This window comes from Phacochoerus africanus, chromosome 16, assembly GCF_016906955.1.
Source record: "Phacochoerus africanus isolate WHEZ1 chromosome 16, ROS_Pafr_v1, whole genome shotgun sequence".
NCBI classification, from domain to species: domain Eukaryota; kingdom Metazoa; phylum Chordata; class Mammalia; order Artiodactyla; family Suidae; genus Phacochoerus; species Phacochoerus africanus.
Genome location: NC_062559.1, coordinates 30,200,421 through 30,228,200, shown reverse-complemented (window position 1 = coordinate 30,228,200; position 27,780 = coordinate 30,200,421). Strand labels below are relative to the sequence as shown.

Sequence of the window (27,780 nt, the reverse complement as noted above, 5' to 3'; positions counted from 1 at the left end):
TTTTGGTACACTTATTCCTTTCTGAAGATCAAAGTTTCTGCCTGGTGGTATTTTCCTTGAGCCTGTAGAACGTCCATGGTGTCATCAAGGTAACAGAACAACGTAATACCTTATGGAGAGATAAGAAAGTCATGGAGTCTGTGTACTATCTTATGGAAGAGCTAGCCCAAATCTACAGTAAGAAAGGAGAAAATGTATTTCAGTCTCCATCACATAAATGCAAACTGTTTCTTATGGTCCGTGCTCATCAATAGAAAGAAAAAGGCATTATCTGTCAAAACGAGTAGATGCACACCAGTGGCAAAGGGCAGCAATGATTTTTCTCACTCCAGAACCCATATCTGAAATGGCAGCTGCATTTGGAATTACTATCTAATTAAGCTTACAATTATCTACTGTCATTCTCCATGATTTATCCAGGTGAATTAATTAAGACGGTAGGGATTACCACCCCTGTTGATTCCAAGTCTTTGAGGGCAATACTAATATTTCTGAGTTATCCAAGAATAGCATTGTTTTTGGTTTACTATTCCAGCACCATGATAGTAGCTTCTGCTTCCTATGATGATGGTTCTGACTCCATGGGTCAGAGCCAGAATGGAACTTCTGCTAATTTCTAACTGTACCTTTTTCAATATTATACTCAGGGTTGCAAATTAACCATGGAATGTTTCAGACCCACTAAGACAACTACAAGATAAACACAAGGCAAAATTCCATTTTTCCTCTGACCCCTTAAAACCTTACTCTGATAAGGTTTTAGTAATGTTTTCTGTCTCCAAGGACTAGTGCTGGTTAAGAATTAATGTCCCATAATCCTAAAAGGTATGAGTATTTTCCCTTCCCCAGTGTTCAGTCACTTCAACAAATAGTTTCATGCGAAAGAATATTATATATCATACCATATATCATATCACACTATATCATTATATCACTGTGGGATTTTTTCCCCAATGATAACTACTTTCCTTGTAATTCACTTCTGGGGATAGCATGGGGGACTATAACTCTCTTTCATGAAACTTAAGCTATATTCACTGAAGAGAGCAAGCAGTGCTTTCAAGTTGTTTTTTTTTGTTTTGTTTTGTTTTTTTTTTGGCTACACCCACAACATGTGAAAGTTTCAGGACCAGGGATTAAACCCATGCCACAGCAGTGATCTGAGCCACAACAATGAAAACACCATATCCTTAACCCACTGGCCCACTAGGGAACTCCAGCCTTAGTGTACTTTTCATCTATTTCATCTTAGAGATCCCATGATCCATTAGCCAATAGCAAAGATCCTCATGGATTAAAAAATTTTAACTCTTATTACCACACTGTGTCTATTATAGTAACCCAGCCTTCATTGTCTCTGACAGTAAAACCCTGCCATGAAGATTTTATAACTCCCATTGAAATGAAGGAGGTGAGGATAGTTACAAGATGAGTGAGTGGATTGCTATGAGACACCCTTATCTCGCTACGTACTGTTTCCTCCTTGTTCATAACATCAAGAAGTGTTCACTTCATTCGGTGTAGAACACAGTTGAATTCTGCCTTTAGTTAACCATCTAAGAAAATGCTAAATTCTCAAGCTAGCACATTGAATCCAGCATCTTTGGTAAATTTCCATATTAATAAATAAATCCACATACATATTCCCCGGGTTTTTTTATTCTTTTAATTTCAGATTTGAATTATTTTGACATGCAAGTTTTCTCTTCTTGGTTTTACTTGGTAATTGGCCTCCTTGGATATGCTGAGATCCGACTCTGGCTGGAAGACTGGTGGTTGTGAGGCATGGTAGTGGTAGAGCATAAGGATAATTAGCAACAATCCCAGGTGAAGTTGTTCTAGGCTCTCCAAACAAGGTAAACGAGCCTCTACAGACTGGAAGATGGAGCCGCTTTTGCTCAGTGCAGTTTGGAGTTGGGGTACTCGGAGTCATCTGAATCATTCCAAGTGTCACTATTCTCAGAGCCTCATTTTTCAATTTTTCAAATTGCAACTCTAAACCTCACATAAAAATGTAGCTGTAAATCACTCTATGTTGTAGATTCTCCAACTTGTAGAATCAGATTCTGTGTGTAAATCTGAGTTATAAGAAATGAAACGTTCTTTTCCTCTGATGCTGCCTTCAGCTGAGAATGTAGAGCCCTGAGCCCGTCATGTTCTCCCTATAGGCCCAAGTGCAGCTAAACACAGGAAGGGCATCCAAAATTTTTGTTTTCTTCATCCTCGTCATTCTATGATGTGATAGTTGCCATGTGATCTGCCAAAGGTGTGCCTTTAACAGACTCTTTATTCCAGCCAGATATTTCTCCTTAAACAACTGTTTTGCCATGGGTGACAAAGACTACTAGAATTATATACTCTATTTGTAAACAGACCCCCATGCCTTCAAACCCAATCAGGTCTGATGACATGTTCTTCAATAAATATGTATTGAGAATCTCTTATATACAAGATATGTAATCTTAAAAAATGGATACAACCCCTAGCTTCATAGAACTTATATTCTTGGAGTTCCCTGGTGACCTAGTGTTTAAGGATTTGGCATTGTCACTGCTGTGGCTCAGTTCACTGATGTGGTTCAGGTTCCACCCCTGACTCAGGAAATTGTACATGCTGTGGGCACAGCCAAAAAAAAAAAAAAAAAAGAAGCTTATATTCTTTTTTGGCATATAGATAAAAATAAAAAAGCAAATATATAATACAATATGGTATGATAAGAAATATGGCATGATGTGAACTAATGAGATGTAACATAACAAATCATATTATCAGGTAGTATGATAATTAAATATGTCCTTGAATCCATTTTGCTCCTAAAGGTGTCAGGGATACTATTTTTAAAATAGTAAAGATTTCTTAAGGAAAATTTTGTCTGGATATATGCCCAAGAGTGGTATTGCTGGATCATATGGTAGTTCTATGTATAGATTTCTAAGGTACCTCCATACTGTTCTCCATAGTGGTATGTAAATGGAGCATGGCAAGGGGAGAAAAAATTATGTATACATGTATGTGTAACTGGGTCCCCATGCTGTACAGTGGGAAAAAAAAGTGTGTTGGGGGAAATAATAATAAAAAAATAAATAAAATAAAATAAAAAGATTTCTTTCCACGGCAAAAAAAAAATATGAAAGCATATTCCCATTGGTTGCTGATTCTATATGCTTTACTTCCCTTAAAAAATTGACATTTAAAAGTATTATTTTATATTTAATTGCTTAGACTATTTTGCAGTAAACTTAAAACACATTAGTGTGCTGTAAAGTCAAATGACTCTGTAGAAAATAAATATCAAAATCTTAAAACAAATTAATAATTTACCTGCGTCCCTGTGAACTTTAAATAGTTAGTAATGCCCAGACTCCATGCATCCTATCAGAAAGCACATCCTCCTTTGTGAGGGTGGGCTGGTCATACCACCCACATGCTTTTGATCATTACCTTGATATGCAGTGGTCGTGTCAGTAGCTAATTGCCCACGTTACCATCTTCATTTTTTTTGTTAAAGAGAGATTTTTAAAATGAGCTCAATATATCAGCCTTTTTAGTAGAATTATTAATAATGCGTAACCCTCATTTATTATTTGGTCTTCTTTTCCTGAGCTCTTCCTTCCCTGATAAATCTGTAAAGCCTCTGAAATACTGTTAAAATCATTTTGCTTTCACTTTTCCTTGCTAACCCTTTTACCTAGAACTACAACAAATTCATACTTTACAATTTATTCTTAGTTGTTCTAGCTTGAAATTGGCCTAATTTCCCCAATTTATTCACTTGAATTTTAAACCTCAAAATAAAGCACGTTTTGACTGTGAGCAGAATGAGATAAGATGTCTTAAACGGGTAAAGTATGAAAATGTGAAATAAAATAAATAAATTGTTAAGTATCAACAACAACCAAAGAAAATGCATTGATTTAAGTGGAAACCTGGCTATATGTTCCTAAAGCAAATTTCAAGAGGAAACATGAACCTGTAAAAAAAAAAAATCATGTTCATTATGTTTCCCAAACAGGCATTTTTTTAATCCTGATGCTAAAGTCTAAAAGAAATTTCCCAAGTAAGTCATTGTATATGGACACTGAATAATACCTGATTTTCATCGTTACTTAACCTCCCTGCCTCATGTTTCTCCTCTGCAAAATGCTTTAAGTATTGTATATTTTGTGTATCTTCCAAGGTTGGTGAGACAATGAATTACAAAATTGATTTTCAATTCAACAAATGTTTATTATGCTACTTAGCATTTCAGGCACAGTTCTGGGTATGGATACAAACAGTGGACCAAACAATCAATGTCTGCCCTCATGAGTTTATGTTCTACAGGAAAAGGGAAAAAAATAAATGAAAAGATTTTAGCATGTCAGATTATGGTAAGTGCTTTGATGAAAAATAATGAGAACTAAGGGGAAGACAGAAGAGGTGAATTCTGAATGAGTGATTTAGGAAAAAATTCTTTAAGAAGGTGGCATTTGACCAGAGACTTGAGTGGAATAAGGGGGAAAGCCACAGAAAGATCTGAGGAAGGAGAATTTCTGCAGAGGAAATGGCAAGAAGAATCTTTTTTAAGTAGGAATGAAAGTGTTAGATTTGGGTGATGGTGAGAATGTTAGCCAGTTTTTGAAGGTGGCCAAAAATTAATCAATGGAGAGAAGACTGGACTAGGAAAGGGGATCAAAGATATAGGCAGGAGTTAAATCAGATAGACCGTTTTTGTTTATGGCAAGGAGTCTGGATTTTATTCAGAATAGAAAGCCCACTGTTGGGCTTTGAGCTGTGACATGACCTCATTTCTTTTTAAACATAGGTCACCAGGATGATATGGTTGAGAACCTGACTGTAGAAGAAGAATAGAGCTGGGTGGGGGAGAGGGGGGAATATATCAGCTTTTAGGGTAGTTTAATAGGCCTAGCCTTGGGAGGTTGAGTTTATGATGTATTTTGAGTGTAAATGTGAGATTTGATGTTGATGGGATAGATGTGATGTATGATGAAGAGGATTCAAGGATGACTCCATGGAGAAGCAAGTTTGCAGTGGGAAGTCCACAGTTCTGGTTTAGACATTTTAATTTAGGCATATTCATTATTCATTAAAGTTCATGTGTCATGTAGGATGTTACATATACCAATTTGGAGCTCAGGGATAGTGAGGGCTGTAATGGCATCTAAAGCCATAGGGTTGTGTAATATCAGCTAATGAATAAACATAGATAGGCAAGAGAAGAGGGCAGGGGGTGAAGATCTTGCCATTGGAGCACTTCAATATTTAAAGGACACAAAGAAGATGGAAAGCCTGAAAAAGTAACTGAAAACTAGTATGCTTTGTAATGAAAGGAAACCTAAAGGAGTTAGATACCTTAGAAGATGTGAAAAACTTAATTCAAGAACCAAGAGGTGAACATTAATGTCAAATGCTATTGAGATCAAGTAAAGAAAAGTGAAGAATAGACTTGAATTTGGCAAGATGGAGACCATTAGTAATCTTGACAGTAAACTGATGAGGTTGAAAACCTGAGTGAAGTAGGTATTGGACATGGGAGATGACAAAATGGAGACAAAACTCCACATATGGAGACACAACTCCAATCTCTTATGAGTTTTGCTGGAAAGATCTTCACACTTTATACACTCTCACAGGTTTATCTATACACCTTTCCCAGATCCCCTTGTTCCTAACCTTCTAATCCTTCTCTTTCTGGGTCCCTGAACAACCAGCCAAGAGAGTCTCCACAGCCTCTGAGTCTACAGATATCCTCATCTGTCACATCATTTCCTGTACAAAGTGGATGGCCAGGTGCATCATCCCCAAAACTCTGCCCTTTGGGAGAAGTTCCTTTCACTGCTATGTTTCAAGGTCTCCTTTGGGTAGAACAGAAGTCCATACATAAATTAAGCATCAAATATATTCTCTCCATCAGCTGGTTCCATGGGAACCTTGCAGCCAAGTACACAGTGGTGGACGATGTGATAGTCATGGCTCTGCTTTTGCCTGATGACCCATGTACCACTTATGTCTTATAATAAATTGCTGGGCCCACTGAATCCTATGCTTTGGGAAGTCTAACTCAGCCCAGCTCATGATGATCCCTAGCTACATGGTAAATTCATGGCCCATGGTCAGTTGCTCTCTTACAATTAGAGCCCAAGAGCATTCAGCTGCTAGTTTTTTGTTTTGTTTTGTTTGTCTTTTTAGAACCACACCCACGGCATATGGAAGTTCCCAGGCTAGGGGTCGAATAGGAGCTATAGCTGCAGGCCTACATCCCAGCCACAGCAACACCAGATCCGAGCCACATCTATAACCTACACCACAGCTCACAGCAATACCGGATCCTTAACCCACTGAGCAAGGCCAGGGATCAAACTCTTGTCCTAGTGGATACTAAGTGGATTCTGACCCACATGGGAACACCCCCCCAGATGCTGTTTTTTGAGTGGTATAAAATTTTCTGCTAAATATTTTGCCCCAGAAGTCAAGGGCTCTACATTATGATTATTCTCCTGGGTCTTGCTATAAATACCCACAGATGTATCTAAAATCAAATTCTTTAATCACCGTATCAGAGGCTGCTTCCTGCAGAACCCACTGTAACAGGTATCTAATGTCTTTTTTATCGTTTAAGCAAGTTTTAAATGCTACAACAAAATCATTATTTTCTTTACATGACAAGAACTAGACAAAAAGTTGAAAGAACTTGCTAAATCAAATATAAAATTAATATAATACAGTCTAAGCGTAATAGTGTTAACTTGCTATTCTTCATCAGAAATATTATACCACTGAGACTTCATCAATATGTAGAATTTTAGGAGTATGAGTAGATAGATTACTCTGACAAATGCTAATCGTGAACAGTAATAAATAGGGTGTACTCAGTTTAGGACCACAATACTCATTTCCCAGGTATTTTATTGCATTGAAATAACCTAAAATATGCTAGCATTCAGATTTGGTATTGAATCACCTTTCCATGTTTAAATCACATAATCTCAAATCTAGTATCTGTCAGTATGGCAAGTGTAAAAAGAGAGTTCTGGAAGGTGACCCCTCAACCTTTCATATCTCTTCTGCATGGAAAATTACAACCTTTAATTATAACTCAAATCAATTTATTTAATATAACATTATTTTTCTGTAAAATTCATGTGACACAAAATAAATATTTACAGACTAAAAACATCATGAAAGTTTAATTATATTATCTCAGGAAAATATAACTCCAGGGCACAATTTAAAATCAAAGTTTTCAAAATAAAGAATTTTGCATGAGCTCTAACCTGTAGAGCTGACCCTGTGAAGTCTTTTAGTTCATAAAAAAGAAAAATATTTCACTTCCATTTAGTCAATAGATTACTGACAGTAAAATTGCTAATGATACCTCGAGCCTTAAAATTAGATTTCTTTAACTGTTAGATGAACCAATGGTTTCCAAAACATGCTGAAAGTACATTGATGAGGGCCAAATTGAACCCCAGATCTATCTTAGCCTCTATAAACAAAAAAACTCTGCTTTTGCTTATTCACATTATAGGCTCCTAAAAAAGAGTACTGTTAGAAGATGATTGTGGGGAGCAAAGGAGCAGCTTATGTACCATCTTCTTAAGTCTGCTGCACTGTGTATACGGCTGAGTGGATCTGTGCTAATGTTGAAAATTTCTACAAACCCATTCTCCAAGGTAAAAGCATGTTTTAAGGGTTTGAGTATAGCACAGGGAACTATACTCAATATCTTATAATAACTTATAATGGAAAAGAATTTTTTAAAGTATACATACATATCTGGATCACTTTGCTTTTGCTCAATCATTTGAAACTAGCACAGCATTGTAAATCAACTATATTTAAATAAAGTTTTCTAAATAGATTTGAGATTTATAATTAATGTCTCTATGTTAGCTGACCCTCTTGATTACATTGATGAGAATTTTTAGTGATGGGAAAAAGGGCATCCAGAGATGGGTTTTTTTTTGTTTGTTTTGTTTTGTTTTTTGTTTTGTCTTTCTGCCTTTTCTAGGGCTGCACCTGTGGCATATGGAGGTTCCTAGGCTAGGGGTCTAATCACAGCTGTAGCCGCCGGCCTATGCCACAGCCACAGCAATGTGGGATCTGAGCCACATCTGAGACCTACACCACCCCTCATGGCACTGCCGGATCCTTAACCCACTGAGCAAGGCCAGGGATCGAACCTGCAACCTCATGGTCCCTATTTGGATTCGTTAACCACTGAGCCACAACAGGAACTCCAGAGAGATGGGTTTTGTATGCACAAAAGACTATTCAGCATTTCATTTTGGGAACTAAAGGCTATTGCTCAATTTAATAAAGTTACACCTTCAAAACTCCAGTTTTCCCTAGTTGTTAAGTTCAACTTGCAAATTTTAATATTGTATTTGTGATACTGAAGATTTCTATAATTTTTTTTTACTTCTCCAGCTTTATGTTTTAAGATTACTGAAGTATAATTGATTTACTATGTTGTGATAATTTCTGCTTGAACCCTCGTCCTCATGAATACTAGTCAGGTTTGTTAACTACTGAGCCATGACAGGAACTCCTTAAAATCATTTCCAAATAAACTGCTCAATTATACACTTTAAATTGGGGTTATAAAGTGAAGATTCTCTTAAATATTAGTAACTAAAATGTTAGTCATGCACACAATCTTTTCTAACAAAATCCTTTTACTATGTTTTTCATTTCCTTTTTTTATTTTATAATGATTTTATTTTTTCCAATATAGTATATTCTGCAATTTGCTGCTGTGGCAGATTATATTTCCCAAAAATAGGCACAGAAATACTTCTGGTCACACCTCACTCCTCATCAAGTGGCAGAATCCATTTCTTTACCTCCTAAATCTGGGCACGTTTTTGTCTTACGCAAAAAAATATAAAGCAGAAAAAGTGACACTGCCACTGTGTTGTGAGAAAGCCCAGGCCACATAGATAGTCTAACAGCTCAAGCTCAGGTCTTACCTGACTGCCAGTATCAACCACTATACATGCGAATGAGTAAGTCTTCAGATAATTTCAGCTCTTAGCCTTCAAGCTTTTGCAATTGATGTCAAGTGGAACAGAAAAGAGTTATCTTCACTGAGCTTTGCCCAAATTGCAAATCTGTGAGCATAATACATGCTGTCATTGTTTTAAGCCACAAACAAGGAGGTTTGTTAAGCAGCAGTAGATCACTAATACAGCTGCTCAGAAACCCCCTTTAGGACTGTGGCAGCCATTTCCCCAGGTGATGAAAGTGTGGGCAGCTGATGGGAAGGTTTTCAGCTGAGTCACTCTATGGAAATAGCCCTCAGCGAAAGAGATTTGCCACACAATGCCCTAGGTAACTCGCCCTCTTAAAGTCAGCTCTCGCACCAAATGACTGGTTTATTCCCTAAAAGAATTCCTATACACAAATCCCCGCTTCATACTCTCTTTCCCCGGAATCCAACCTAAGATGCTTTCCTATGTTTAACTTAAAATTGTCCCAGAGTTACAAGATGTATTCTCACTAGTGATGACAACTATCTAAGCTTTTAAATGGGAGGCTGACTGGATTCTTGTTGGCCATCATGATGTGACAACTCTACTTTTCAGTGCCAATAATCTCATTACTCAAAGGAGATGAACATGTAGTCCCAATCTTTGATTCAGTATGCATAGAAGTCTGCAAAACCTATATAGGTACATCATTCAGGGTCCAAATAGGAGACAGTAATCATAGAAGTTATTTAAATTTAATACAAAGAATTGTTAACTAGTAGAAAGTGGATAAAAGGGATAAAAGAAGACTCAGAAGTAGCAGAGAGAAGAGAGTGACCTCTAAGCTTAGGGAGTGTGGATAATAAGCCTAAAACAGAAATAAACCAAAACGAAACAAATAGACTAGACTAGTCTAGGAGTGAGCTGACCTCAAGGTTGAGATTCAGACCCCTTTTAATAGGGTGAACATGGAGACTACCGGTGGAAAACAAACTTTCCTGAGGCTATGAGTGGGAGCTAATCTGTGGAAGTGGCCCGAAGTTGCATGTAGGGTGCGGCCTGGACAGAGCTGATGAGAAGTGACCCCTGGTAGGAGGTCATAACCAAAGGTCACAGCTGGATTGTGCCTTCAGGAGGCTCCTGCACTCTCTTATTGAGTAACAACAATAGAAGACAGGTTAAAGACCCAGTGTTGTCACTCCTATGCCAAGAACTTTCACATGCTGCTGGCACAGTCCAAAATAAGTAAATAAATAATGGAAGGCCAAAACTCCAAAGGAAGGTATCTTCCTTTGTTACAAACTTGAAGCATCTCTCCAGTACCCATTAGTAATGATGCCTAATATTTTGCCAGTTGGAAAGTAAAAATGCTAACGAGGTCTAGTTTCATTATCACAAAGCATGGGAAAGAGATAAATTTGGAGCTGAAGGAAAATGATTGATTACTGGCACATCAGGTTAAATATTTGACTGGATTCTGCATTTATTTTGCTGTTTATACCTGTCTAAAAGCTTAAGATCTTTGAACTTGAGAATTCTGCACATTTTCAAATTCTCATTATCATATAATTCCAATTACATTTAAAATGTTACCTCACATGGCTTTTTATAAACTGGCTGTTGCACCTGAGAGTCACCTTATTGTCATTCTGTATAGTTCAGTATTGTTACCTCAATCAATAAGAAATTTCTGTCAAGGAAGCACATGAGAATAAGTAATACAGGAATAGGAATCTTGCTAGGTGATCAGTCTTCATGAGAATGTAGGAAAAAGTCATGCAGTTAGTTGTCTCTGAAATCAGAACTCACCTCAAGCTGTAGAAGAATCCAATGTTGAACTACTAACTGTGTTACCTCATTGTCCCCTCAGTGGTGGTAGTAATTCTTTCACAATGAAGTTTCTCAGCTGATCTCTGTCTTTTCTTCTGTACCTACCAACCAAGTACTTTACTTTTACTCTGTAAGGGTTTTTCCCATTTAAGAGAATATTCTAATTTAGAATTAATAATAGCTTCTTCTCCCTTCTAGCATCTGTATATTGCGTTTTCTTTGTAGGTCTTTAGCGTCTGTCTCTGCTACTGACATGTTGATGTTTTCCCCATATCACTAGGTCAAATTACAAAGAAACAGACTTTGGTTTGGCCAATCTCTTCCTGAAGGGGCTAAATTTCCAGCCACTTCATAAGCCCACCAGCCATCCTATAGATTGGCTCTCATGAGTTAACGTCAATCCCTGATCCAATCACCTATGATCAGTATGAGTTCATATAGTAGAGAATATAGTCACCACCTCTGTATCAGAAACCGAATAGAGTTACTGTCCTCAGGAAAGTACTGTCCACATGAAAGGGAGATATCTGAATGGTGGAGCAGACCAGAGACTTTGAAAGGTCCTCCCTAGTATAGCACTCAATCTAAAAATCCTGATTAAAGGGAGTTCCCCAAAGAAATTCTGGTCAGTGGTTCCCAACAGTGGCTTTTATCACTTTCTGTCAGCACCATCAGCTACTTCTGTTGACTGTGCTAACAATGATAGGGTCTCCTATGGGTTTCTCTTTTTGACAGTGCCCTGTGTGCCTTGCCAGCTTGTAAGCCCCTCAGAGAATGAAGAGTTCACAGTTGCTCTCTCAGTGTAATTCACGGCTGAGGCATTGCTGAGGCATAGCTTTTTCAACATTATTTTGTAGTCACCTAGTATTGCAATTGGAATTGGGCCATTTCTCTGAATGTTCCTTGTTTCATAGTCAGCTTACTCTCATAAAGTACAATATACCTTTTTAAGGGGAGGGTTTTGCTATGTTGAGCTCTCCAACAGACACAAATTATAAAGGATGAAAACTGTAATGTAGAAACATATTGGCTTAATGTAAATCCAACTCAGTTGAATTTGGACTTGGCTTTAATTTTTACCCTTTCGTAAACTATTCTTAAAAAGGCAAATTAAACATAGACGCTGGGAGTTTGAAAGGCCCCTTTGGATCACATGGTCAATACTTCTAATTTTATAGATGTAGGGGAAAAAAAGTCAAAAGTGTTCAGAGGGTTTTTCTCTTTGTCAATAGTTTAAGATTAGAACCCAGGCTCCTTGAAGCTAAACTCCATCCCCTTTCTAGATATAATGCTGCCCCCTAGTGTTATCTAGCCTACCTAAGAACTTGTGATTTCATTCACAAGAACAAATTTCCATTAGTGTAAATATTTGCAAAGCCAGAAGGCATGAGTAATTTAAAATGATCCAAAGATCTGATATAAAACTCCTTTTCATAGTATTGTCATCTATTAGGATTACAGTGTATACTTGAAAATATGTTTGTCTTTTAAAGTAGGTCTTCTAAGATTAATTTAAGGCCCTTACAAGGAAAGAAAAAAGTTGTATATTAGGGTGGGGGGCAAAGGGGCAGACTCACTTAAAAAAACAAAAATCAAAAAATCCCCCCAAAAAGCAATACTGTCTTTAATTAAAACTCAATCTCTCTCAATATACAAATATACCTTTTCTTCAGTTATAGATAGGGTTAATTGGCATCCTGAGACAACTTGGAGAAAAGTTACAAAATAAAATAAAAGAACCACTTTTATAACAAGAGAAATTAAACACTGTGAAGAAATAGGGAAAAAAGAGCTAAATTAGAGTATCATAGTAAGTTTTACCATATATTTTCACTCACCCCTTCTAATGAAGGGATAGATATTTATAAACTGAGGAGCAAAAAAAATCAAATAAAAATAAGAAAATAAAAATACTGACTTGATACATTATAAGAAGGAAAAGAATTTAAAAGTGTATGACACATATTGGGAAAAGATAAAAACAGAAGAGAAAATAGGGCAACTAATAAATGAGAGGAAGCAAAGAATTATTACACTAAGAAGGCTGACGTATTGAGCTCATTTTAAGTGTCTTTTAGAAAGAATGAAGACAAAAAATTTAAATAAGGGGGAACTAATGAAGACAATGAAAATTTCTAATACAAATGTTGAGAGGGAAAAATGTGGAATATATTGTAAAATAGAGAATAGGGATTCAGAGCATCTGAAGGAGGATTATGGGATCTTAAAATGAAAACTCTGTGACTGATATACAGTCATATATATGAGCACCATTTTGTATTTAATATATTTAATTTAATTAACTATGAAATTCCAGAATCATGCAAATCTTACTTTAAAATGTGATCAATGTTTATTATGTATTATTCAAGAAAGATTTCACAGTAGATGCAGAACCAGTACATAAGTCCCTAATGTCTTCCTTTTTCTCTTACCTCTGACTATCTGATCATCTTTCAAGAGATTTCTGGCATAAAATGGCATTTGTCCAAAACTTTCTAATGTGACCTATTCTTCTAGGCAGTCCTTCTCAGTCTAACATCACACTCAATGGTGAAAGCTCGAAAGCTTTTCCTCTAAGATAAGGAAAAAGATAAGGATGCCCACTCTCCCCACTCTTTTTCAACAAGGTACTGGAAGTTCTAGCTGGAGCAATCAGAAAAGAAAAAGGGAAATAAAGCATCCAAATCAGAAAGGAAGAATTAAAAATATCTCCTTTTCAAGATGATATATTTTATATAGAGAAAATCCTAAAGACTCCATCAGATAAAAGTTAGGACTGATAGGACTTCCTGTCATGGCACAGTGGTTAACGAATCTGACTAGGAACCATGAGGTTGCAGGTTCGATCCCTGGCCTTGCTCAGTGGGTTAAGGATCTGGCGTTGCCGTGAGCTGTGGTGTAGGTTGCAGACGTGGCTCAGATCCCGCGTTGCTGTGGTACTGGCATAGGCCAGTGGTTCAGCTCTGATTGGACCCCTATCCTGGGAACCTCCATATGCCGTGGGAGTGGCTCAAGAAAAAAAAAAGGCAAAAAGACGACAAAAAAAAAAGTTAGGACTGATAATTCAGTAAAGTGTCAGGATACAAAATCAACATATGAAATTCTATTGTTTATGTACAATAACAATGAACTATTTGAGAGAGAAAGAAGGAAAACAATTTCATTTATAATAAAATCAAAAACAATAAAATACCTAGAAATAAATTTCACCATAGAAGTGAAAGATTGCTACACTGTAAACTCTAAGATACTGATGAAAGAAATTGAAGAAGACACAAATGAATGGAAAGATACCTTATGTTTATGAATTGGAAGAATTTATATTATTGAAATGGCCATGCTGCCCCAAGCCATCTATAGATTCAATGTAATCCTTATCAAGATTCCAATGACATTTTTTACAGAAATAGAAAAAAAATGATTCTAAATGATACAGAACTACAAAAGACCCTGAATAGCCAAAGTCATCTTGAAAGAAAAGAACAAAGATGGAGGCATCACACGTCCTGGTTTCAAATTATACAACAAAGCTATGGTAATCAAAACCGTATGGTGCTGGCATTTTAAAAGACACAAATAACAATGGAACATAACTGAAAGCCTAGAAATAAACTCATGTGCAACATAGGTTATGGGTAAACAAATCTACAACAAAGGAGGCAAGAATATACAATGTATTATTCCCCTTATATGTGGAATCTAAAAAAAAAAATCCCAGCATTCCCATCATGTCTCAGCAGTTAATAAATCTGACTAGCATCCATGAAGATGCAGGTTTGATCCCTGGCCTTGCTCAGTGGGTTAAGGATCTGGCATTACCATGAGCTATGGTGTAGGTCACAGACACAGCTCTGATCCTGCATTGCTGTGGCTGTGGTGTAGGCCAGTAGCTACAGCTCCAAATTGACCCCTAGCCTGGGAACCTCCATATTCTGTGGGTGAGGCCCTAAAAAGGAAAAAAAAAAGAAATAAAATAAATAAATAGATAAATAAATAACTCTAAATCCATAAAAACAGAAAGTAGATTTGTGATTGCTGGGGGCAGGGGTAGAGTGGGGAAAAAATGGTTGAAAGTGATCAAAGTGTTCAAACTTCTAGTCATAAGAGGAATAAATTCTGGGGATGTAATGCATATCATGATGAATATAGTTAACTATACTCTATTGTATACTTGAAAATTGTTAACCATAGATCTTAAAAGTTCTCATCAAACTCACAAAATAATGATAGCTATGTGAGGTGATGGGTGTGTTATATAACTTTATTGTGGTAGAAATTTCACATACATATATATATATCAAACTATCACATTGTATACATTAAACTTACACCATATGTCAATTACATCTCAATAAATAAAATTAAATAACGAATGCTTATAAAAATTACTACTCTCAAGAAATTTTTAAAACAGAAAGATTTATGTCAGAAATTATGTTCTTAATCAAATTAATCATGACCTTTAATGAAAATATAAGTAAAATATGGTAGATCAAAAAGAGGTAAGGATTCAGAACACTGACAATTTCAGAATTCATTACTGAACTTATTAGGGTTTAAGAATGTATACATGAGTGTGTGTATGTATGAGTAAGTTAGGAATTGAGGGCAGAAAAGGGAATTTTGAAATAGGAAAACAGAGAGAAAAATATGTCTTTACTTACTGGGTCAATGAGTCTTTCTTGGGCCACATTCTGTTATTCTCTTAGTCCTTCTTATCCAGGCAATAAGGTAGGGCCAATTAGATAATGAACTGTTTCAAAATATCTGTATAGCAAAAAAAAAATATATATATATATATATATATATATATATATATATATATAGTGGTCATCTGTTGCTACTCAGGATCCATTTCTTTTCTGAGATCAGAACCATTAGTTTTCTGGAAAACACTTGACCCAACCCTGAGTCCAAGCTTGTGTTTTGAATGGGAGATGACATGGTCTTACTGGCTTTATACCCCAAAGTGAAAATGAACCCTAAAAAAAAAGAAAACAATATAATACAAATTTAACACATAAAAAAAAAAAAGAAAGAAAGAAAATGAACCCTGACTCGAGCTAGGCCAGTGAGAGCCCTTCTCCGGGCATTTTACTTTGGACTAGTTAGTACTTTCTAGATGTATGAGAAATATAACTCTGGAATGGCTCATTACTGTGTTCCCGAACTTTAGAATGTCAGTTTGCACCAAAGATAAGACCAACATAAAGAGGAAAGCAAAGATGATGATGGACCAGCTGTCCTGGGGATTAGTTCTGCACTTTCTTGTATTGGGTTATGTAAGTTATCCCAGTACCTTTCAAATAACTTTCTTGCTGTATTTTAAGCTTATTCAAACAGGTTTCTTGTACTCTAAAGCAACAGCTCTGGTGGATACAGTGTAATAGTAGAATGCATGTTTTCAATGGTCAGAGAAACTTCACTGAAGCAATATATAATGGTCAGTAGATGATTGTTGTGGTCCATTTAGACAGGAGTGATAGTCTAAACTATGTGGTCAGAGAGATGAACAAACACCAAGTAAGTAGATTTATTGCTTTAATAGGAAGAAAGCCAGAATGGACTCTTTTAGGGACAATATTTTTCAATATGTAGCCCCTAGACACCTGCATCCTATTCACTTAGAGTGATTGCTAAAGTCAACATCCAGCCTAGACCCAGGTCATCAGAATCTCTGGGGAGTGAAAGGAACTTTCTTAAACTAGCATTCCAGATGATTCTAATGTGGGTTAGAGGTTGAGAACCACTGCCTTGGAGGAATGGTTGCCATTACTAGGATGCTAATATAATGCAGTGTTTAGAGGTAATACATGCACGGTAAGGATCCAATTGTGCAGAGTGCAGAAAAAAACATAGGAGGAAAATCCAGACAGTGCTTTCCTATGGTCATTATGTTATAATGACTAGAAATGGAGAAAGAGCAGATGAAAGCATGGGACCTAGGAACTACATATCAGTAATAAAGTAGATTAAAAGTTTAATATATACATTATATATATAAAGAGAAAACACTGACTTGGTGTTCTTATATATGAAAACAAAGACAATCAAATATGATTTCTACATTCCTTTGTTGCTGCTATATGAATGTTTATCCACTGCAAATAGTCAACATATGCATGAAAAATTAAAAATCCATTCAAAGCAATGAATTAATGGCCTAATGTAAAACAACTATCCCAAACTATCTGTTCAATTTCCCCTCAACTGTATCAAACAAATTTGCTACTGAAATGGTGGTTTCAACTTCCATTAAGACTGCCTATCTGATTTAACTAAACTTTTTCACCTTGAAAATGAACTCATAATTTTATGGCTTGTACTGTGTTGAAAGATCTTAAATCAGAGACCTTAATCCAACCAATTTTCACACACACACACACACACACACACACACACACACACACACAAATGCCCCAAGTACATTTCAAACTAGATGAATAAAATATCAAATGAAGAATCATCATGCATATGACCATTTGCTCAAATCAGTTCATTTTTTTGTATCTAGCCAGCAAGAATCTATTTCTATAAGAAATGCAGGAGTTAATGCCTCTGAGAAGAACAGCCACAATCTAACCATCTTGTCAAATCCATTCCCTGGAACCTCAGGGGTAGAGCCTTCCTACCAGCTTCAGGGAGACCACATCAGCCTTTCCTTCCATTCCTCAATCTTCCATTGTCACACCGTGTTGGTAATTGGTTTTTAATTGGTTCATTTACCCGAATGATTTATACTGCCTCAGGTAGACAAGATTTAATGACACCCATTACAGGGCTTTAGATTATTTCACAAATAGATATGCTGTTGTCCTTCAAGATTGAAGATCCATGCATATGAGTATTATCATTCATACATCTCTGATGTAGAAAAGTCCAGCGAGGCTAACAAGGATAAAAATCAGAGTTTATCAACTGTGGACTATGGACAAGGCATTCTGCTAAGTTCTTTATACACATTATCTGATTTAACAGGCATTTCCATGAGAAGAGAAATAAACAGAAAAAAGTGTCCAAAGAGTTGCATTTGTTTCTGAACAGAAACTGCTTACAACTGTTTCTCCTTAACTTTCTGGATGATCACTTCCTTTGCTCAAATTAGTGGCCCCACTTTGAGCAGTAAATAATGTACTCAGAAAATCACTAAAGAAGTTAGATAAGACATCTAGCTTAATTCTGGGTTCTGATAATAATTGTGGGACTTTAATCCAATTATTTAACATTTGAGTTTAGACTGGCTCTCCAGAATGCACCCTCAGTAGTCCTTAGATAATGTGGTTCACTGCATATGCCTATTTCTCATTTTGATTGATTAGCTACTTGAGGTACTGTCAAATCTTCCTACAGTATAACCTATGCTTGTACTTCAGTGTTCTCTTAAAATATAATTTCTGCCTAATAAGAAAACCGCTTAATGTCTAAAAAAGTTATAATTACTTTTCATATATGTATCATCACATAGGTGAATTGATATGCATTGGTATTTAGAGATTCTAATGTTGTTTATATAAAACAAGAAATTCAAGTGGACTCTTCTGAATGATAAATTTGGATAAATTTAGAGAGGCACATTTTAGGATTGGGACTTTGTTCAATTATAGATTTGCACAGAAATCATATAACAAATAATTTGGCAGGGCATAACGTGTCTGGCTTTTACAAGAAAAAATCCTCGGCAAACCTAGATATTTTGACAAGAATATTTTTTCTTACTTGGTTTAAAAAAATGTTTAGCATTTACTTTGTACTCAGAATCATTGACAGAATTTTGCTGAATATCCACTCCTTCAACATGCACAATTTCTGAAAATAATGTTGCATTTTTCTAATTGTTTCTCACAGTATCCCAAGTTTAGGGAAGCAGATTTACAAGATTTACTTCAATTGTTAGAAAACTGTGGATTAGTGCAAGCGTATTTAAATGTGATCAGACCTTCATGTGTGCTCATATGTGCATGCCTTGATTCTTCAAATAAATTCAGTTCAGTTGTATATAAATATAACTGGAAAAAAAACTTAAAATGGAGCAGGCTGCTTACCTCAGAATTTATCTGTTCTAAGGAGGAGAAAAATAGTCTTTTAAAGTGTCAGTTGTGGAGTTCCTATTGTGGCTCAGCCAGTTAAGAACCCAATTAGTATCCATGAGGGTGCAGATTTGAGATCCCTGGCTCAGTGGATTAAGGATCCGGCATTGCCACAAGCTGTGGCATAAGTTACAGATGCGGCTAGGATCTGGCATTGCTGTGGCTGTAGTGTAGGCTGGAAGCTGTAGATCTGATTCAACACCTAGCCTGGGAACTTCCATATGTCGCAGGTGTGACCCTAAAAAGCAAAAAGAAAAAGAAAAGAAAAAAGTGTTGGTTTTATCTTTTTGTACTCAGATAATGACCATGAAGGGGTTGAAAGCTCTGTTGACAAAGAGAATTTAGCAGTAGTAGATCTTTTGTGTACTTAAAGATAATCTGTGTATATTTCTCTTCCTTAATTTAGCTCTGTCCTGTCCAGTAAAGTAGCCAATAGTCATTTGTGGCTACTAAATCCTTGAAAAATGCCTCGTCTGAGTTGAGAATGTGCTCTAAATGTAAAACACATGCCAGACTTGGAAGATCTGACCTATGGGAAAAAAAAGAACGCAATGGAAAAAAAGAATAAATGGAGAATAAAAAATACATATATGGACTTAAAAATATGTATCAAATGTCATTTGTTTCTTTTTACTTTTTAAAATGTGGCTCTCAATAAATTAAATTTGTATTTGCAGTTCAGATTATATTTCTATTGGACAGTGCAGATCTAGATTCAGACTGCATTGTCTCTGACAATTTTTTTGTCATTGGGATATGCATATGTGTGGTTTGATGAAACTATTACCTGACTAGGAATAACACAGGACTTTGAGTTCACCCAGGCCAGGAGCAGTCAAACCTTCCCTAAACTGTCTTGCTGAAATTGTCCCTTGCATTTCACCTTGCCTCCATCCCTTCACCCACTCCTCATCACCATGACATCATTCTAAATGTAATGATTTATCGACTTTCGAAAAATGGAGTATTCTTCTAACACTATGTGCCAGGCATGGGTCTGAACCCTTCACTACATCAGTTTACTTAATTCTCATGGCAATTCTCTGAAGTAGATTTTATCATTACCTTTATTTTACGGATGAGGATATTGAGGTACAGAAAAGCTAATAGGGAGTTGCCCCATTGTGGCGCAGCAGAAACAACCCGACTAGGAACCATGAGGTTGCAAGTTCAATTCCTGGCCTCACTCAGTGAGCAGGGGATCCAGCATTACCGTGAGCTGTGGTGTAGCTCGCAGATGCCGCTGGGAGCTGGCATTGCTGTGGCTGTGGTGAGGCTGGCGGCTACAGCTCCGATTAGACAGACCCCTAGCCTGGGAACCTCCATATGCCGCGGGTGTGGCCCTGAAAAAAAGGAAAAGAAAAACTAATAAACTTGGCCAAAAGTCACAGAGCTAATAAAAAGTAAAAATAAGGCAGTCTGGAGTTAGAGTCTAAATCTGAGCACATAATTTTTACTTTCATTTATTTTCATTCACCACAGGTTCCACACCCATTCTATACCCCTATTGTTGGGCTCTGCATGCTTCAGGTTCTCACGCTGCTCTCTTCCTCCCAGAAACTTCAGTTTTTACTTTATCAGGAAGAGCGGTTTACCATTCTTGGCTCCACTCCGTAGAATCCTTCTTACACATGCCTTGAGGCTCAGTTTTTTACAACCAAATGACAAAAAGGGAAAATTTTTAAGGGAAAAAAATGGAATGCCCTTAGAAGATAGCAGCATCTGTAGATATTTGTAAATTTAAATGACATTTCGTTTTTCACCATGACACTTCTAAGGACTTTGTGTGAGAAACATCATCATCATTATGAAAATTAGAAAACAGTCATAGAATGTAAATGACATCCCCAAGGTCACACGGCCATCGGGGGTAGTAGAGGGAATCCTGTCAAACAGAATTCATAGCTCACTGTACCAGTCCCACCTCACATCTGTTCATACCACTTGAGATTCTTCTTCTCTCTCCTGGGGAAGATTGCCTCTACAATAGCTCAAACATTGGCCACTTTAGATTGTCATAGCTCTGTCTGCCATAGATGAGTTATCACCACACTGCCACCTGAGTGACCCTTCCTGACAGCATGGCATTGTGTTGTCCAATAACTTTAAAAACACTCCTCCCCCCCATCTATGTCACTGTCTTTCTCCAGGTTATGGGGAAGGAATTTATGGCCATGTTTTACTGTGAGCTCAAATGGTGTCTTCGGTCAAAAAAACTATGTATCAGAAAAAAACCTAACTCCTCAGTCTGTAATTATTAGCCCCACATAGATAAAGGGAAGATGAAGGTGAGGAAGTGCCATTTTCTCTACGCTAAATAAGGAAATAAAAAAATGCTTTCCAGGCATAGGGAGATGGAAAAATTGAAGCTATTAGAAAAGAAATTATTAGTGAATCAAAAATAGTTAAAAGAAATGTGAGTGTTCAGAACTTGACTGGAGAGCAAACTAATCAGCCAATGAAACACTTTTGAGTTAATAATGAATGTCTCATCTCAACTTGAAACAAATCTGTCTGCTCTATTGGAAACATATAATATCAAAGGAGAGGAAAGCTGTCCCATAAAGGCATGGTAGCATTTGAACATCAATTTGACAGGTAGTGTAATTTTCTTACTAAGGACCGTGAATATCATATTGAAGCCTACCACAGAAATACTACTCAAATTCTCCACATAAGTCATCTGAATAGGAAAAGTTTCAGCAGAAGTCAGAGGAGATATAGGAAAAAGGCTGAGGCTGATGAATTTCACTTATGACCAAAAAACCATGACCTTGACTTATTTCCATTTAATACTAATCTATTATCTCTAAACCAGGAACAAGTGAAACTGAAATCAGTCAGAAGCCAGAGTTATTTCTGCTCCAGATTTACTCTAAGTAGTGCTATGTCATCTGAATACATTTGTATGCAAGTGACAAGACTCAGAGAATGTTCAGTTCTGATCTGTGCTTCTTCTACTATTTTAAGTCCCAGGGAAAGATGATAGTGATTTGAACCTCTGTGTTTCCAGCATGGAGCACTTGGCATGCATGTAGAAGATGAGAAAACATTTTATTAATCTTCTCTGAGTGTTATCTTGTATAATATATTCAGCTTTTTATTACCCACATAGGAAAAAGTTTTGAGAAATGTCAAGCTAAAATTTCAATTGTTTTAAAATATGTTTTTCCCTAGGCGTCCCAGAAGTCTGTCACTGTGCAGGGTATGGGAAAAATTCAACTAGTTATGTCTTTCCATTTCAATGTGACTTACCAGAATACAGGAAACATAACAGAAACCATGACGACATCCCAATCCCTTAGGGATCTCTGTATTCAGGTTTGGTTGCAGCCAAGTCATCAAACAAACTTCTTTAAATGTTTTCTGAATGGTGTCCAAATCTTGGGTGAAACTCTATTCTGGTAGGACTAACATATGAATGCACCATATGGAACTAAAAACCAGTGTTGACTTTTATATACAATCAGCCTTTGCAAATTCACAGGGCGAGTCACTTTGAGTCACAAATTATGGCTGTAGGTTATTTATGAAGCACAGTGTTTTTTTAAAGAAACTAATATTTTAAAATTAGACTTTATGTTAAAATCTGCATTTCCATTCTCGTTTGAAAAATTTGAAGATATAACTCAGGACCCAGATTTTTCATGGCAACAATTCGCAGCGTCCACCTATCTGAAGCCCCTTTAAATTTCCAGTTCTTCAGAGCTCCATCCTCCTCAGGGAGCCTATGGCCAAATACCTCTAATTCTAGTTATCTAACAAACTCCTATAAGCATCTCGTATTATGACCTCAACTTAAAGAATTCATAAAAATCCCACAAAAGAGTAAAACTGAAAAAGTACAACCTTCATGAGTGTAGCCTCTGCTCCTGTTCTCAGAATGCAAACATTGCTGCAAAACACCACAGTATGAAAACTAGTACAACTGTTGAGTTTACAGTTTCCCATCTTCACAGGGTCCAGTAGTGTTTTTACTTCCTCCAGAAATGTCCCTTTCACACTTGCTAAATAGCCTATTCCCAAAGTATATCCTATTCTTGAATTCTCTCTCTCTTTTTTTAATGGCCTCACCCAGGGGAAATGGAAGTTCCCAGGCCAAGGAATGAATCCAAGCCACAGCTGTGGCAACACTGGATCATTCAGCTCACTGCACCAGGGATTGAACCCACACCTCTGCAGCAACCAGAGCTGCTGCAGTCAGGTTCTTAACCCACTGCACCACAGTGGGAACTCCTTGAATTCTCTTTTCCCATGTTCCAGTCTTTACAGAGAAAATCAAGTCATGGAAGAACTCAATTTACTGTCCTCCTGCTGCCATACTTTCCTAGTTCACCTCTGTCACACTTCACACATCTCAGGCAAACCTTCAAAGATTTCTTACCTTCTAATTTCTCATCAGGGAATTGAAGGCCCTGTGCCTGTCTCTAGGTGTGACAGTGATTAAATTAAATCAGTGATTTAATAATCAGTAAACAAGCACAGTGACTAGCAAATATGGTATGTTTATGGTTCCACTTACCTTCTCTGTGCCTCAGGGGATGGAGATGTTTGATGCCATCCACTTTGACTCCTTCTAACTTTCCTTTTCTAAATAATCTATCTTGTTTGATCTGTCACCTCCTTGAAGTCCTGAAATACTGTTCATTTGTAGGATTCTGTCTTTACTTCTTTTCTAATCTCATTCTACTTATTTTTCCAAGATTGTCTCAGCCATCCCCATGGATTCTAAACTACCTCCATTATGCTGATGTCTCTATGTGTGGACGTTGACTTCCTTTTTCATATCTTGGCCATAGGAGTCTCACCCCTGTCCATTCAGTAACATCCCTCAGGGCAAAACTGATCCTGCCAAAAATATCTCTTTCGGCATTGGGCTAACTTACAGGATATATTCCAAATTCTTTAGCTCACCATACAGAGATCTTTACAACAGGCACATAACCCATTTTCTGTGTCATCTTATACCATTCTGCTACAACACAATGTGCCGTACTGAATTTCTCACCTCTCTTTGGTTATTTCAGCTGCCTTTTCAATTTCGAGCTTTTCACATGCTTTTCCTTCTTCCTGGCATATCTTCTTTTCTCTGCCCCAATGTGAATATTCTCATTCTTTCTTTAAAATCTAGGTTAAAATGTACCTCATTATGGAGACTTCTTCATATTCACAATTAATATGAATTCCCAAAGCAATTATCAGTTTATTTCCATGACTAAACTACCCTGCTTCTCTCCTGCATCCAAATAAATAGACCTGTGCACTCATTTCGAGATTTCTTAAGGACAGGCGTGATGTTTCACATGTGAATCTTAAAGCCCTGATATAGTACCTGTTGCATGATAGGACAGAGAAAATGATAGTTTAGTTCAACAAAAATTTATTTTGTCCTGACTCTACTGTGTTACTCCTCTCAATCCCTGCAGCAACCACAAATTAGGAATCAATTAGAGAAAAATCAGGTTCAGAGAACTTATTGGGTTAAATGAGTAAAACGGGACTATCAATCTCCAAACTCCATGCTTTATCTAAAATACACACCTTATAGTTTCCTAACAAAATATCTGTTGAATTAGGGAATGATTCAGTAAATCAGTACAAGATGCCAGGTAAATCTTGGCCAATCTTCTTGTAGTTAACTATCAAGAGAGTATGCGTCTAGTACTCTTTAAAAGTTTGAGATATTTTAAGATTTATTCATCACTTCATCTAATTAAATTCATTACCCTTTATTCTGTCAAATTAAATAAATAATGTCCCAGATATTAGTTTTCAAAAAATATCTTAAATTTACCTACTGAACAACATATCTCACCCTTTTTCTTAAATAACATACAAAATTTCGGAGTTCCCGTGGTGGCGCAGCGGTTAACGAATCCGACTAGGAACCATGAGGTTGCGGTTCGATCCCTGCCCTTGCTCAGTGGGTTAACAATCCAGCGTTGCCGTGAGCTGTGGTGTAGGTCGCAGATGCGGCTCAGATCCTGCGCTGCTATGGCTCTGGTGTAGGCCAGCAGCTATAGCTGCGATTCGACCCCTAGCCTGGGAACCTCCATATGCCGCAGGAACAGCCCAAGAAATGGCAAAAAGACAAAAAAAAAAATTTCATTTGTACGTGTTTTAATATACTATGAAACTAAGTGTTAAAATAACCCAATTTTAAAATTAACGCCAAGTAAAACAAAGACATATAGATTGTTGTTCTATGTGTCTCCTAAGGTTACTGTTAAAAGCTTAATTTAAATTTTAATTATTTTGTTGTGAAACAGGGTCATTGAAAATCCAAGCAATTATTAAAAACACTTTATAGGGATTACTTTTAACAAGAGAAATTCCATTAGTGTACCATGTAGTATCAAATGTGCTTTTGGTAATCATTTCATATTTCACGTAGTTACAAACATATTCCATTTTTAGCTGCATTATAAAGTGCTAATAACAATACCATTAATTAGTAATACATATTCATTGAAATTTAGTGATTTAGAGACCTAGCTAGACTCTTATTTGTATTGTCCTTTGGGACACATATTCCAAACCAAGCATCACATCCAACTATAGATAGTGAGAATAATATGATTTAGCTTACCTAATGTTTCTACAGAAACCAAAATGAGGAAGAGAAAGCACACACATCCTTTGCCCAACATGGCCACACCATGAGGGTGGGCAAGGACTAGAACTCAGTCTTCAGACTTCTAACAGAGTAAATATTTTTTTTCTATTACAACTACATATATTTTCAGTAGTGAAACAATAGAACAATGATTTGATAAAGACAGTTCATTCCAAGCTAGATAAGGCATCTATTGTTTTCCTTTCTAAGGTTACTCATCTTACTACATTCATGTCACATATCTATAAATTGCTTTGTTTAGTCAAATCTGTTTGAGCGAATTAGTTTGATTAATTACATGACTAAATTACTGGTTTACAAGAGTGGCTAGTAAATTCATGTTAAAATAACTAATCAAACTGGCTGTTGATTATAAATATAAACACATTCAGTGGTTGAGGAAATATTCTGTTCTTCATACTACTGATTGAGTGCAGATTCAGCTTCTGAGTGAGGCCATAGTCAGTTGTTAAGGGCTGTAATTAAGACAATTGTTTTTTACACAACATCAAATGAGCACTTTGACTTACTTTTCATCTTCTAGTAACTCTGGAATCATGTTTCCAAAGAAGACAGTGTGTTCTGGATGTCCTTTGTTCACTTCTGGAAACCATCATGAGAAAGAAAAGTTGGTATTGTTTACCACCTGGGACCTCAGGACTAGAGGAGATAGAGGGAAATTGAGGTAATGGCTCACCTGAGAAAGTAAACAGACAAAGAACAGATAGAAAAAGTATGAAAGAAAAAGTAAGAAAAGAGACTTCAGTGAACCTGAAGTATCACCATTATATAATTGCAGTAAAAAAATTCAATTACGCTGCTTAGATCCAAAACTAGGAATGATTTCAACAACTAAAAGATATTTTTGCTTCCATTTAAGCGTTGATCTAATCCTATCTGTTAAAGTCATATCATATAAAGAAGTCAATGCCAAAACAAAGAGAGAATCTCATAGCTTATAGCTAGTGTTTTACTGCTGAAAAATGTCCAAAAATTGTTATTAGCGAGTAGTCAATTCTCTTTGCTCCTCTATGGGGCTGCAGCTCCTCCACTTTATTTCACATTCTCGCTTCTCTGGAGATTATGTGACAAATGAGCTTGGGGTGGATGAGAAGTGATTTAGCCACCTCTAAAGATTATTTTCTCTGGTGCATCCAAATTGTCTAAAATAATTTTTCCTAGGAAATAGATTTGGGTTTATTTTATACAGAGAAGGAAATTCTGGGGAAAAAAAAGGGGGGGGGAGAAAAAGGAAGCGCATGTCAAAAGATAAAATACTGCAGCAGAAGGATTCATTGCCTAGGTAACTTTTTTTCTTCTCTCATTTTACTTTGCGATAAGTTCTCAATGGACTGATTCATTTAAGCTATGATTTTTATTCATATTTTTAAGCTGTTGGGCCTGATGTTGAAATCTCCCTTGTCACCAGTTAGACTTACTAGTTTTAATGATTTGGGTTTTAAATGAAGGTCATTATATAATATCCTGCATTGCATGCAGATTATAAAGTTCCTGCCGGCTTTGCCTTTTAATTAAATTATTCTTTCAAGTGGAATATAGGAGTAGAAAAGTCCATCTTCTTTTTATATTGAAGAGACTCTATAGCCAAACTTTTCTGCTTTATTACTAATGAATATTTAAAATAATGTTCTTGAATAAACGTTGATTGGATCTAAAAGAATTATTTGTTTAATAAATCTTTGCCCCCACCCAATTCAATTACCCACATTCTGCAGACAGCTAATCCAACGTAGGACTTTATCTCTCTCTGTATATAAGATGGATCTCTCTCTCTCTCGCTCTCTCCATATATATATGTATATATATACGTACATATATGTACATACATATATCTCCTCTGTCTTGTCCATGGTTTTCTGGCATCTCTGACACATAGCTAAACAAAACAAACAAACAAAGAACGAAGAGATAACTTAATAGCAAATCTGTTGATTAACACTTCAGAAACTGTGGGGAACCAAAAATCAGGGGAAAGGAGGGAGAAAAGTTTGCTGAAAGGAACAGAGTGATGGGAGAAGCTCTGTGGGAAAATCCCATGATTCTGGGTAGCTTCACTCCATCCTGGGCAGTTCAGCTCTCTAAGGTGAGTATCCACCATGAGGGGAGAAGAGAAGGTCACCAACTCCGGTTGGAAGGAGGGCCTAAAATTCAGTATCTGCCTATCCAGGTGCTAAGACATGGAAACCAACAGTGACAGCCAGTTTGACAGGGGCACAGAGTATTTCTGGGCCAAGGCAACAATATTTCCAAC

The 27,780-nt window shown here is 36.7% G+C and overlaps 1 long non-coding RNA gene across 1 annotated transcript; it reads right to left on the bottom strand.

The window, feature by feature from the left end:
• On the bottom strand, window positions 1–27,326 carry LOC125117795 (uncharacterized). The gene is made up of 5 exons (XR_007132722.1): window positions 27,236–27,326; window positions 26,039–26,205; window positions 23,901–24,019; window positions 15,470–15,572; window positions 1–109 (listed from the first exon to the last, which is right to left on the bottom strand). It is a non-coding gene; the product is annotated as an uncharacterized LOC125117795 (long non-coding RNA).
• Window positions 27,327–27,780: the final 454 nt, after the last annotated feature.